We start from the raw sequence: 11,153 nt of genomic DNA on the forward strand, positions 1-11,153 counted from the left end.
CTAAGTTTGTGACCTTGTGACCTTGACATGAAAATGGAAAAAATAAACAATTAAAAAAAAAAAAAATTAAAAAAAAAAAAAAAAAAAAAAAATCGAGCTCCGTGGGGCTATGCAGGTGCCATTTGGCTAACCAAATACCGAAACCCCTATCAGATTCGACAAACCCCCAAGTAGAGGATGCAAATTGAAATTGGCTTCCCCCTAAAAATACGTTTTTTGGGCGTAGCTCTGCCCATAATGGGTGCACCATGCCCATTCTCAGGAAAACACAACTAGATCATGATATAAACCTCCCACCAAAATTTTATCAGGATGAGATCAAAACCCAAGGAGCTATGCTCGGGACAGACAGACAGACAGACAGACACACACCACTAACGAATATAGTTGTCACTTATTTTTTCATGAAAATATTTTTTCGTGAACCAATAATGATTTTAAAGATCGTTAAAAAATTTCCGAAAGTTTAGCATTTTTGAAGCAGTGTTATACACCACCCTTATTTGACATGTCAAAGCACTGCTAAACGGAAGGGTTTTGGAAGTGACAAGAAGGCAATTTGTGATATACAGTGTTAAAAGAGGTATACAATTCAATATAAACAAAATAAAGATTGTAAAAGTAGTATAAATAAATAAATTCCAGACTTTACCACATTGACGTTGTGTCGATTAGACCACCCTATCTAACATGCCACTTTAGTTCTTCGTGCCTGTTGTTTGTGTCCTTCATGATGGCCTTAAACACATTAAGCTTCCTGTTTGGAATGACTTTCAATTTTGTGTCACTGCCAGGCAGGCAGACAGAGTAAAAATATCTCAACTCTCTGTGCATGTGCAATCAGAATGAATTCAGAGCCAAAGTACTGCTAAACTACAGGTTTGTTTTCCGATTCATATTCCGATTCTTGTTCAAAATGTAACATTTAATAATTTTTTAAAAGCTGTTCCTCGATCATCAGCTGACATTTGAAGACAGAAAAACAGAAAGAAGTGAATGAATTACTTATCCTCGCTTTTAGCTTTGTGTGTGCGAGGCAACTACCCATGGCACAATTAAGACAGCAGCAATCAACTCCAAAACTTTTTCAACAACCATTTTGGAAACACAGTGATGCAAAGACAAGCTTAAGAATGTGAGCTTCTGCCTGTGGGTGGTATAGTGCTTTTGTCAAGCTTAGGCAACACTGCCGCAAGCTCTGATTAAGCCAATGCTTCACCCTGTGGAGGTAGTGTCCAACATCGCAGGGCCTGCAGCTGACAGCTGTGAGACCTTTAGTGCTGCCAGTATGAAAGCCATTACTGTGGAAGGCCCAACCCCTGCTTCAGCACCCCAAATAAAACAAAACTAACATTTGCTAACAAGGGTATAAACTGACCCCAAACTTTCGTAAAACAACAACAACAATTCAACATGGCATGAAGAACATTTGCAAACTCCACAATCGAAGAAAGGTGGAATGTTTCTAACAGCAGAAAAAAGAAAAAGAAATGAAGGATGACTTTTGCTAAATCACTGTAGAATCTATTTAAAGTATTTTTTATTCATATATGTATATATGTATATATATATATATATATATATATATATATATATATATATATATATATATATATATATATATATATCATGGAGAAGCTAAATGACAAATGCAAAAGAGCAGCAGGCTTACAAATTAACAAATGGTATTGGCCCAGGGGAGAAGAGGAGGGAATACAGAGGAGGAAAGGAGGATTAACACAAAACGAATAACAATGGCCTGGAGAGGAACACAATGGTAACGAGTGAAAAAGAATCAGCATGGGTGGAAGAGAACATGGATGTGCATGGATGAGCACATGAGGTAGTGATGGGCAGCGCATTTGAAAGAATGAAGTGAGGAGGGTAAGACAACAGACAGGGAGATGATTCCACAAATCAGGAGAATATAAAGGACAATTGAATACAAGTGGGAAATCAGTCTGAACTTTGGAAAGTTGAAAGTTTCCAACGTTCCCAAACTTTGGAAAGTTTCTTGAGGAGTGTGCAATTTAGGTAGCGATGGCAAGGCAGATATAGGAGGGGATAGGAGAAGCACGCCTGGCTATAAAAACTTCTAAAAAATAGAGAGCGCACCAACTTCTTGCTGGCATCAGAGTGACAGTCCCTGGAAATCTGCCTCCAGTCTTGAGATTCCAATGGTGCAGAAGACCTCATTTTTGACTGCCTCAAGAGGAGCAGGTGAGAAGCCGGAGTACAAGCTCAGACAGACAAAAATAGCATTCTTCTCCTGTAGTAATTATCTGCAGACTACTATGGTCGGACCTGTTACCAACTATATTATTTTTGCCTGGGGAGTGGGAAGCAATACTCCATATGGAAGCCTTGTACACTGTGATGAGCTGGATGCCACTCAGAAATGCATTCGTTCTGTGGAGACTGGCCTTTGGCCCAGATGGTGACTGGCCTTTGATTCCAATTTGGAGATACGATCCTCCAACAAAGGATATGGCAGATAGTGAGATTAATGGGTTCTAGAGGCTGTACCTCTTCCATGTCATGTTCCATTCACCTGACCAGCAACTTATCTTGTCCATGTCTGATGAAAGGGATTTAGCAGTCATCAGCCTTTCCCAGGAATGCTATACTGATATGCCCAGTGTGGAGAGTCAACACGAAAATGGTGAAGTTGGTTTTCAAGAGAATCTGTGCATTCAAGAGTGAGGCTGTTTGTTTGGTCCTTATACATTTCTAACCCCCTGGGCAAATTTCCCCAGAATTTGCTGAACCATATTATTACCCTCACCGAAGGAGAGGGTATTGCATTTGGTTTTTTTCATGTGGAAGGTCAACGTTCCAATAAATACTTTCAATTCTTAATGAAATTGGTGTAAAAACATGAAACATGACCTTGCATCATACGTCACACAACGTATGCCTGCTTCTTGTTTCACATTGGCTCAGGCAATGGTTTATCACTACATTGGCTGGGAAAGGGATGGAGCTTTGTCTGCTCATGCACATTCGGCTGGTCTAAACCTCAAACCCTGCCTTGCAAATTTATGACTTGGTCTTAGCTCACAAGAAGCTTCTTGATGATTTACTAATGTCTAAATAACCCAATTGTGATTGGGTGACGCAACCTATCAGATAGGTCATTGATAAAGCTCAAGAATAATGGGGGACCTACGATACTATTTTATGGAATTCCAGCCTGATGGGAAAGATAGCGGGAATGGACACCATAATAGGCAAATCAGCTTCTTCCACTCATAGAAGAAATGACACAACCACTTGAACAGGAGATCCTGAATACCAAAGGAAGACAACTTAGAAATCAAAGCTGGATGCCAGTCAGTGTCAAAGGCTTGAGAGATATCTATAGAGATGGCCCTAACCTCTTGCTTGCAATTAAAGGCATCAATCCACTGTCATGTCAAGATGGAATTATTTTCATATTCAAGATGTTAAAGAGGAGTAACATATTCTATATGAATTGTCAGGTCAGAAGCCAAATTGATTCTCAGAGATTAGTGAAATAGAGAAGAGATAATGCCCGAGGTGAGCTGCAATGATGATGGGGAGAATTTCCTTCCGATAGGGAGAAGGACCATAGGTCTGTATTTGAGGGGATCCATTTTGGGACCTTTCTTATGGTTATGGCTGATGTTTACAGCTTTCCAAAATAGAGGAAGTTGCCCACCCAAGAAGTAACTGTGAAAGAGAAAAGAGAGGGTACAATAGGACTGAAGTACAGTTCCTGAGGATTAAAGCACTAATGCAGTCAGGACATGTTGCAGAAGAGGTGTCAAACTGTGTAAAATAAATAAATAAACAAACTTGTACTATGGTGGGCGAGAGTTATTGTTATTGTATCCTTTTGATCACAGTTATTCTCTCTCGCTCTCTGTATATGTATGTTTGTATATATATATATATATATATATATATATATATATATATATATATATATATATATATATATATATATATATATATATATATATATATATATATATATATATATATATATATATATATATATATATATATATATATATATATATATATATATATATATATATATATATATATATATACACACATATATATATATATATATATATATATATATATATATATATATATATATATATATATATATATATATATACACACATATATATCTATATATATATATATATATATATATATATATATATATATATATATATATATATATATATCTCTATATATATATATATATATATATATATATATATATATCTCTATATATCTCTATATATCTCTATATATCTCTATATATATATATATATCTCTATATATCTCTATATATCTCTATATATATATATATATATATATATATATATATATATATATCTCTATACACATATATATCTCTATATATCTCTATATATCTCTATATATCTCTATATATCTCTATATATCTCTATATATCTCTATATATCTCTATATATCTCTATATATCTCTATATATCTCTATATATCTCTATATATCTCTATATATCTCTATATATCTCTATATATCTCTATATATCTCTATATATCTCTATATATCTCTATATATCTCTATATATCTCTATATATCTCTATATATCTCTATATATCTCTATATATCTCTATATATCTCTATATATCTCTATATATCTCTATATATCTCTATATATCTCTATATATCTCTATATCTATCTATCTATCTATCTATCTATCTATCTATCTATCTATATATATATATATATATATATATATATATATATATATATATATATATATATATATATATACATACATATACACATACCGACACTTAAATTAATAACTCTCAGACAAGCAAAAAAGAACAAAAAAAACAAGATTTACGTGTCCATTGTAATTGCAAACTAGATAAAAGTTGAACAAATACAAAGTAAAAAAACAAAAAAAAACAACCTGATATATGATGTTCTGTTTTCTCGGGGCCAAGCTGCCCAGCATTTTGTTGGAAAAGCACATTGTATGAGATCAAAATTTAGTGCAATAGCATATATGCACATCCATTAAAATGACTCAATCATAATTGTTCTTGCATGTGAGCGTAGCAACTCTTGTTTCCTTTGCCAAAAGTTGCAAGAACAACTTGTACATGCTATCTAGCTTCACACACATGGTGTAAAATTACATTATAGAGTTATCTTATGCATTACCAAAAATGTATTTTGATTTAAAATGATGTTGTGAGAAATGTTCATTTTTCCCATCATTTTGCTTATTCTTTTTTTTCTTCTCTCCTTGGTAACCACATAAAATTACTTTATGAAAACAAAGTTACATTATTGGTAAAAGGGAGGTAAAAACCATGACTTCAAACAAAAGCACTTTTTGAATTGCTCATGCCATAATTATCTACTTATTAGCAAAACTTCCAAATGATTCCAACAGAGTGAAGGATCTGGAAGTAATCAGATCAGATTGATCCTGAAGACAGGAACATTTTCTCCTCCCAGCACTAAACTTGTCTTCTTTAATACAAGGTTTACTTTGTATTCTTTCAAATGTTTTAAACACAGAATTTTTTTCCTCCCAAAGAAATGAATGCTTTATGCAGTGATGGAGGAATGCAATGCAAGATGTGTTGGATTCACAAACGCAAAGAATCCGTACTATAATTCACGGACCAGTGTGCGATTGTGTTTGTTTGTCGCACGACTCCTCCTACAGTTCTGTGCAGATTGCATCCAGACCTGCTACATAGGATCAAAATGAACACAATTAGTGCATGGGGTGGTTTATCTTTGCTGGAGGTCTGAGGGGGATGATGCAAATTCCCTTTGTAAATGTGTATCGTGTAGTGCCACTACAGGTGGAAGAAAGTATTACAAGTCTCCACCATTTACAGGACAGTATTCCTATCCCCAAGTTTTCCAGTGCAGTGTTTTGAATTGCACAGCAAGAGGTATTCTGAAATACACATTGGAATAAGGATAACAACATTATTATTGTCAGTGTTTTTGTCATTGTCAGGCAGTATATATTGTCAGTCAGGATATATTGAATAACACACTTCAATGGTTATTGTCAGGTCAGGCCAGATCAGATCTGTGACTTGCTACAAGTACCATGTAAACCTGTACTAACCCGTTTAATGGTCAGGTTGTTGGTGACTAAACAGTCTCCCCCACCAGGTTTCCTGGTGAGCAGGATGTATGGATATGGACACCCAACAGGATTAAAAACAAAACCTGTCAAAGAGTGGAGGAGCTTCTCGTGAGCCAACGACCATCCATATCTGGTGCCCAACTGTATCTGCGGAAGTCCTTCTGCAGTTGGGTTATCATTTTACAGGTCGGTGGCAGGATTTACACTCCAGCCACCGTAAAAACACTTTATTCCACAAAACACACAACAAACGCGAAGAAAACTGAAAACCCACTCAGTCGGAGTACCTCCTGTGCAGCTGCCCTTCGCAGGGGAGCTAATCGGATGTCAGGAATGGGGCAAAGCCTTCAGGACCTCCATTCTTAGACAATAGGAGGAAAAGCGTGGGGTGACCTTCCTGGGTTGGATTGCGGGGGTGTGTGTCGGGGTGGTGTTGAGGTCATCCACCAGAAGGTAGTCTCCTCGGGTTCACCTGAGGTGGTCCTTTCGGGGGTGTGCCTGGAATGTTCTATCCCAAAGATAGGATGATAACCTGTCTCTGCTATCATCTGAGTTCCAGCGTTTGAACATCGGTATTGCAGCACTATTTGAGGTTCGGAGACCGGATAGTGGTGAGATCATGGCAGATGGTTACACCACGTTCTGGTCTGTTGCTCTGATGGTTACCATGGCCAAGGAGTTGCTGTCACTGTGTCCAATAAGCTACCTCCCATGATAATTGAGGTAACACTGGTCAATGAGCACATTATGAGACTGAGGATTCGTCACTCCTTGGATGTCATTTCGCAAGTCTCTGTATTTACTCCGGCTGAGGTGAGTGATCTCACTGTGAAGGATGCATTCTCTGCCGTGCTCAAGTCTGTGATTGATGAGTGCCCCAGGCAAGATATTGGTCTCGTCTTGGAGAATTTCAATGCATTGACTGGCACTGATGGGGATGGTTATGAGACATGTGTTGGTCCCCATGTGTCTGGAACTGTGAACCAGAATAGCACTAAGTTCCTTGACTTTGCAATAAGTCATGGACTTAGGGTGGCTGGTTCATGGTTTCAGCACCCACAGGCTCATCGCTGGACTTTGTATTCCAACGCTGGTGGTGCGGCAAAGAAGACTGACCATGTGCTCGTTGATGGGCACGGAAGGATGATTCAGAACTGCAGCGTCTTCGAGAGTGCTCAGTTCCTCAATACTGATCACAGACTTGTTGGAGGAACTCTGAAGCTGCAGCCTAAATCCAGGAGTATGGTACCATCCCAGCCTCGGCTGGATGTTGGCAAACTCAAAGGGGAGAGAGGAGCTGAGGAGTTTGTGGACATGCTGAGTGGGGATTTTGGGGTCTGGGTGTTTTGGGGAAGCCTGAAGAGTTGTGGAGTGCCTTCAAGACGACCATCCTTGATGTTAACGGTGGATATCTTGGAACCCACAGTCAGGCGAAGAAGAATTTTGTCTTCCAAGGGACACTGGATACCAATGATCAGAGTCGCAGGGCCAGGCTTAATGGCAGAGCTGGGCTGTTCAGGGAGTTGAGGCGCAAAACTGTACACACACTGAAGGCAGACAAGATGGCCTATGTGCGAGGAATCTGTGAAGGGGTAGAGCATCACCTGTGGTCAAATGATTCTCGTCCTGCTTGCACAGGAATTTGTGTATTGGCAGAGGAGTCCAAAGTGAAGGCCCGCTAGGTCAGTTACTTTGAGCGGTTGTGCCAGGCTGACCCACCAGCTGTTGAGTCGGACGTCAGGGGTGTAACTATCCCTGTTGCTGTCATTCCAAATCAATTGTGAACCACCTTTGTTTGTAGAAACACAGGCTGCGGTGAACCGGTTGAAATGGGGTCAAGCTCGAGGGATCTGTGGCATCCATGCTGAACTTCTCAAGGCTGGTGGAAATGCTGTCCACTGAATCATCCCAACTGACTGGAAGAGGGGCATTGATGTCCCTCTCTGGAAAGGAAAGGGTGATCGCCAGGACTGCAACAACTACTGAGGGGTGACACTGCTCTCAGTGCCAGACAAGGTCTTTGCTCGGATAATTCTTGACAGGGTTCGCCACCATCTACTGGAACACCTGCACTCATATCAGTCAGGCTTTACACTAGAGATCAACAATTGACTGTGTCCTTGCTCTTCGGGTCCTCACCGAATGCAGACGAGAGTTTCGGCAGGGGCTGCTTGCAGCCTATGTTGATCTTCGCAAAGCACTATATTCAGTGAATTGTAATGCGCTCTGGAGGATTCTTTGTCTTGGTCGGGTGCCACCAAAACTGATCAATCTGATTTCTGAACGATACTCTGGAAATGAGAGTGCTGTGAGTTGTGGTGGTTCCATCTTTGACATATTTCTATTTGCTGCTGGAGTTCGTCAGGGGTGTGTACTGGCCTCCACACTTTTCAGTGCTTGTATGGACTGGATTCTGGGGAGGATTTTGGAGAGATCAAGCTGCGGTGCATCATTTGGGAATGTCAAGATCTCTGACCTTAATTTTGCAGATGATGCAGTCATATTTGCAGAGATGCTGGATATCTTTATGTGTGCCCTCGAGGTGCTAAATGAGGAGTCAGAGCCACTGGGATTATGAGTTTCCTGGGTCAAAACTAAGATCCAAGCTTTCGATGACATTTTCTATGCTGCTATCTTGTCTGTACCCGTTTGTGGTGAGGATTAATAGATGTCTTGGTCGGGCCTGGGGAGTCATGGATTCACTGGATCATGGGGTGTGACTTTTTCGGTACCTGTGCACGAGGACGAAAGTTTGAGTCGTTAAGTCGTTGATGCTTCTCGTCTCGCTCTCTGGATGTGAGGCTTGGACTCTGACCAAGGATCTGAGAGGGAGACTTTACTCCTTGGTACCAGGACTCATCAGAGAATTATTGGCTATTGCTGGTCAGACTATGTCCAACAAGTGGTTGCTGAGAGAGACTCAGATGAGATTTGTTACCTCTATAAGCCGTGAGCATCAGGTGCGGATGTGTGGACATGTGGCTCATTTTTCTGATGCTGATCCTGCTCACCAGATTCTCTCAGCGAGGGAGCCTCGTGAGTGGGGGAGGGAATGGGCTGACTATGTGCCTCGTGGTTGCAGCAGGTTGATTGGCATCTCAAAGAGATGGGGATGGGCCAGGAATCTGATTGGGGGATGACCAGACAGAGGCCCATGGAGTACCGGCGGAAAGTAGACGCAGCGACGCACTGCTCTGGCGCATGCTCCCATACCTGACCTGACCTGACCTGACCTGACCACTCCTGTGCAAAGCGGGTGCTTCTAGTGAATATGAAATCATTGAAAAATGCACTAAAATGCACTACATTTGTGTTCTTGCTGGCTTAGTAGTGATGTGCGGAATAGGTAGTAGTGGTGTGCGGAGGCACGCCGGCTAATGGGGGTTGAGATGGCCACAGAGAGCGATTTTCCCATGGCACGCCGGCCAATGGGGGTTGAGATGGCCACAGAGAGCGATTTTCACATGACGCCCCATCCAATGAGGGTGGAGAGCGCCTCAGACGCGATTTGCTCACCCCGGAGGAAAAAGGAATATAAAAAACGCCAGGCTGAGTAGTGGCGGTGGTAAAAGGGTCGAGGTGGTGGAGATCATCGTGATGGAAGAAGGTCATGGTAGTCGTCGTGGTGGTCATCATCATTGTGTTGCGGGTTCGAGTCCCGCCGAGCTGGATTATCGTCGCCTCTGATCTCCTTGGCCTTGGTCGATTGGTGCGTGGCCGGTTGGAGAGCGCGGTACCTGGTGCTTGGAGCGGCATCGTGTTGCGGGTTTGAGTCCCGCCGAGCCGGATCCTCGAAGACCACACGAGGTGGACAGGTTCAAGCACAGGCTCTGGTCTCCAACTCACCTGTCCTCGAGCTGGAAGCCTTCAATAAAGACCTGACGGGTCCGCGTGTGTGTGTGTGTGTGTGTGTGTGTGTGTGTGTGTGTGTGTGTGTGTGTGTGTGTGTGTGTGTGTGTGTGTGTGTGTGTGTGTGTGTGTGTGTGTGTGTGTGTGTGTGTGTGTGTGTGTGTCTGTGGGCCCATCTTCAAGTAGCAACTGTATAAGTGCTTTTGCTTGTACATTGACTGCATTTCTTGTAGTCGGATAACTCTGCTCTTCTGTGTTCCCTCCCTGCATATTGTAAATAAATATCCCCTTTGTTGAATGTACCAGCTCGTTTCTGTGTTTTTCATTGGTTTGGCGCACTGCGAACGGGAACTAGGAACGGGAACGGGAACCTCATTGCTGCCAAAATCATGCAATTGACCTGGCAGGAATCTGGTAGTCTCCGCTCGGGGTACGGCTCGGATCCGGCTCGGTAACGGCCCGGATCGCGCAGATCCTGCCGAGGGTGGATTTCCCCGGTTGTTTGGATGACGTGGGTATTTAAATAAAATGAAATTGGCAATCGACCCTATCCCACGCGGTCGACCTATTGGCAATCTTCGGTCCGATAAGGGACCCGTCGGTTCCGGAGTTATCCGGGGTGACGACCTATAAATTCCGGGTGTTCGGTGGAGCCGACTCTACTGCTCCACCTCACGGTCGTGCTCGCCACTGAAACTCGGCCCCACAACAATATCGCGCGTCAATGTGAAACAAAAAATAAAGAGAAAATAAAGTCGAAGAAATTATTGTGCGTAATCTTTGGAACACAATTTTATTTATTAATGAACACGGAGGTATAAGATCAAAATGGCGATGTTTATTGCATGTTTAAAAATAAATAATTATTTATCTATACTAAATGTTTGAGATTTTAAAATAAATCATTTCAAAAAAAAAAAAAAGATAACTCCAGCGAACTATACCGCTGAGGTTGTTTGCATTGATCAAATTCTCCCGAAGAGCACTTGACTGAATCAAGAATTAATTTTTTATAATTTTTTTTGTTGCCAGATTTTAACGAAGCTTGATACTGCACACCGCAGGAGAATGGTGAGTAATGTGGGCTGAAAATTTTTGCGTCATCGTGTACAGTCTTGGCTGTATTTCGGGAACATACATACATACAA

General features: G+C 41.1%; 1 protein-coding gene across 1 annotated transcript in view; it reads right to left on the bottom strand.

Annotated features, from left to right (window-relative positions):
• LOC147032697 (transport and Golgi organization protein 6 homolog) overlaps window positions 1-11,153 on the bottom strand; it is a 102,816-nt gene that overhangs the window by 16,059 nt on the left and 75,604 nt on the right. The window lies entirely within an intron of this gene.

The sequence above is a fragment of the Eptatretus burgeri genome, chromosome 2 (assembly GCF_056783735.1).
Source record: "Eptatretus burgeri isolate ZD-2024b chromosome 2, Ebu_testis_v1, whole genome shotgun sequence".
In the NCBI taxonomy this organism is placed as follows: Eukaryota; Metazoa; Chordata; class Myxini; order Myxiniformes; family Myxinidae; genus Eptatretus; species Eptatretus burgeri.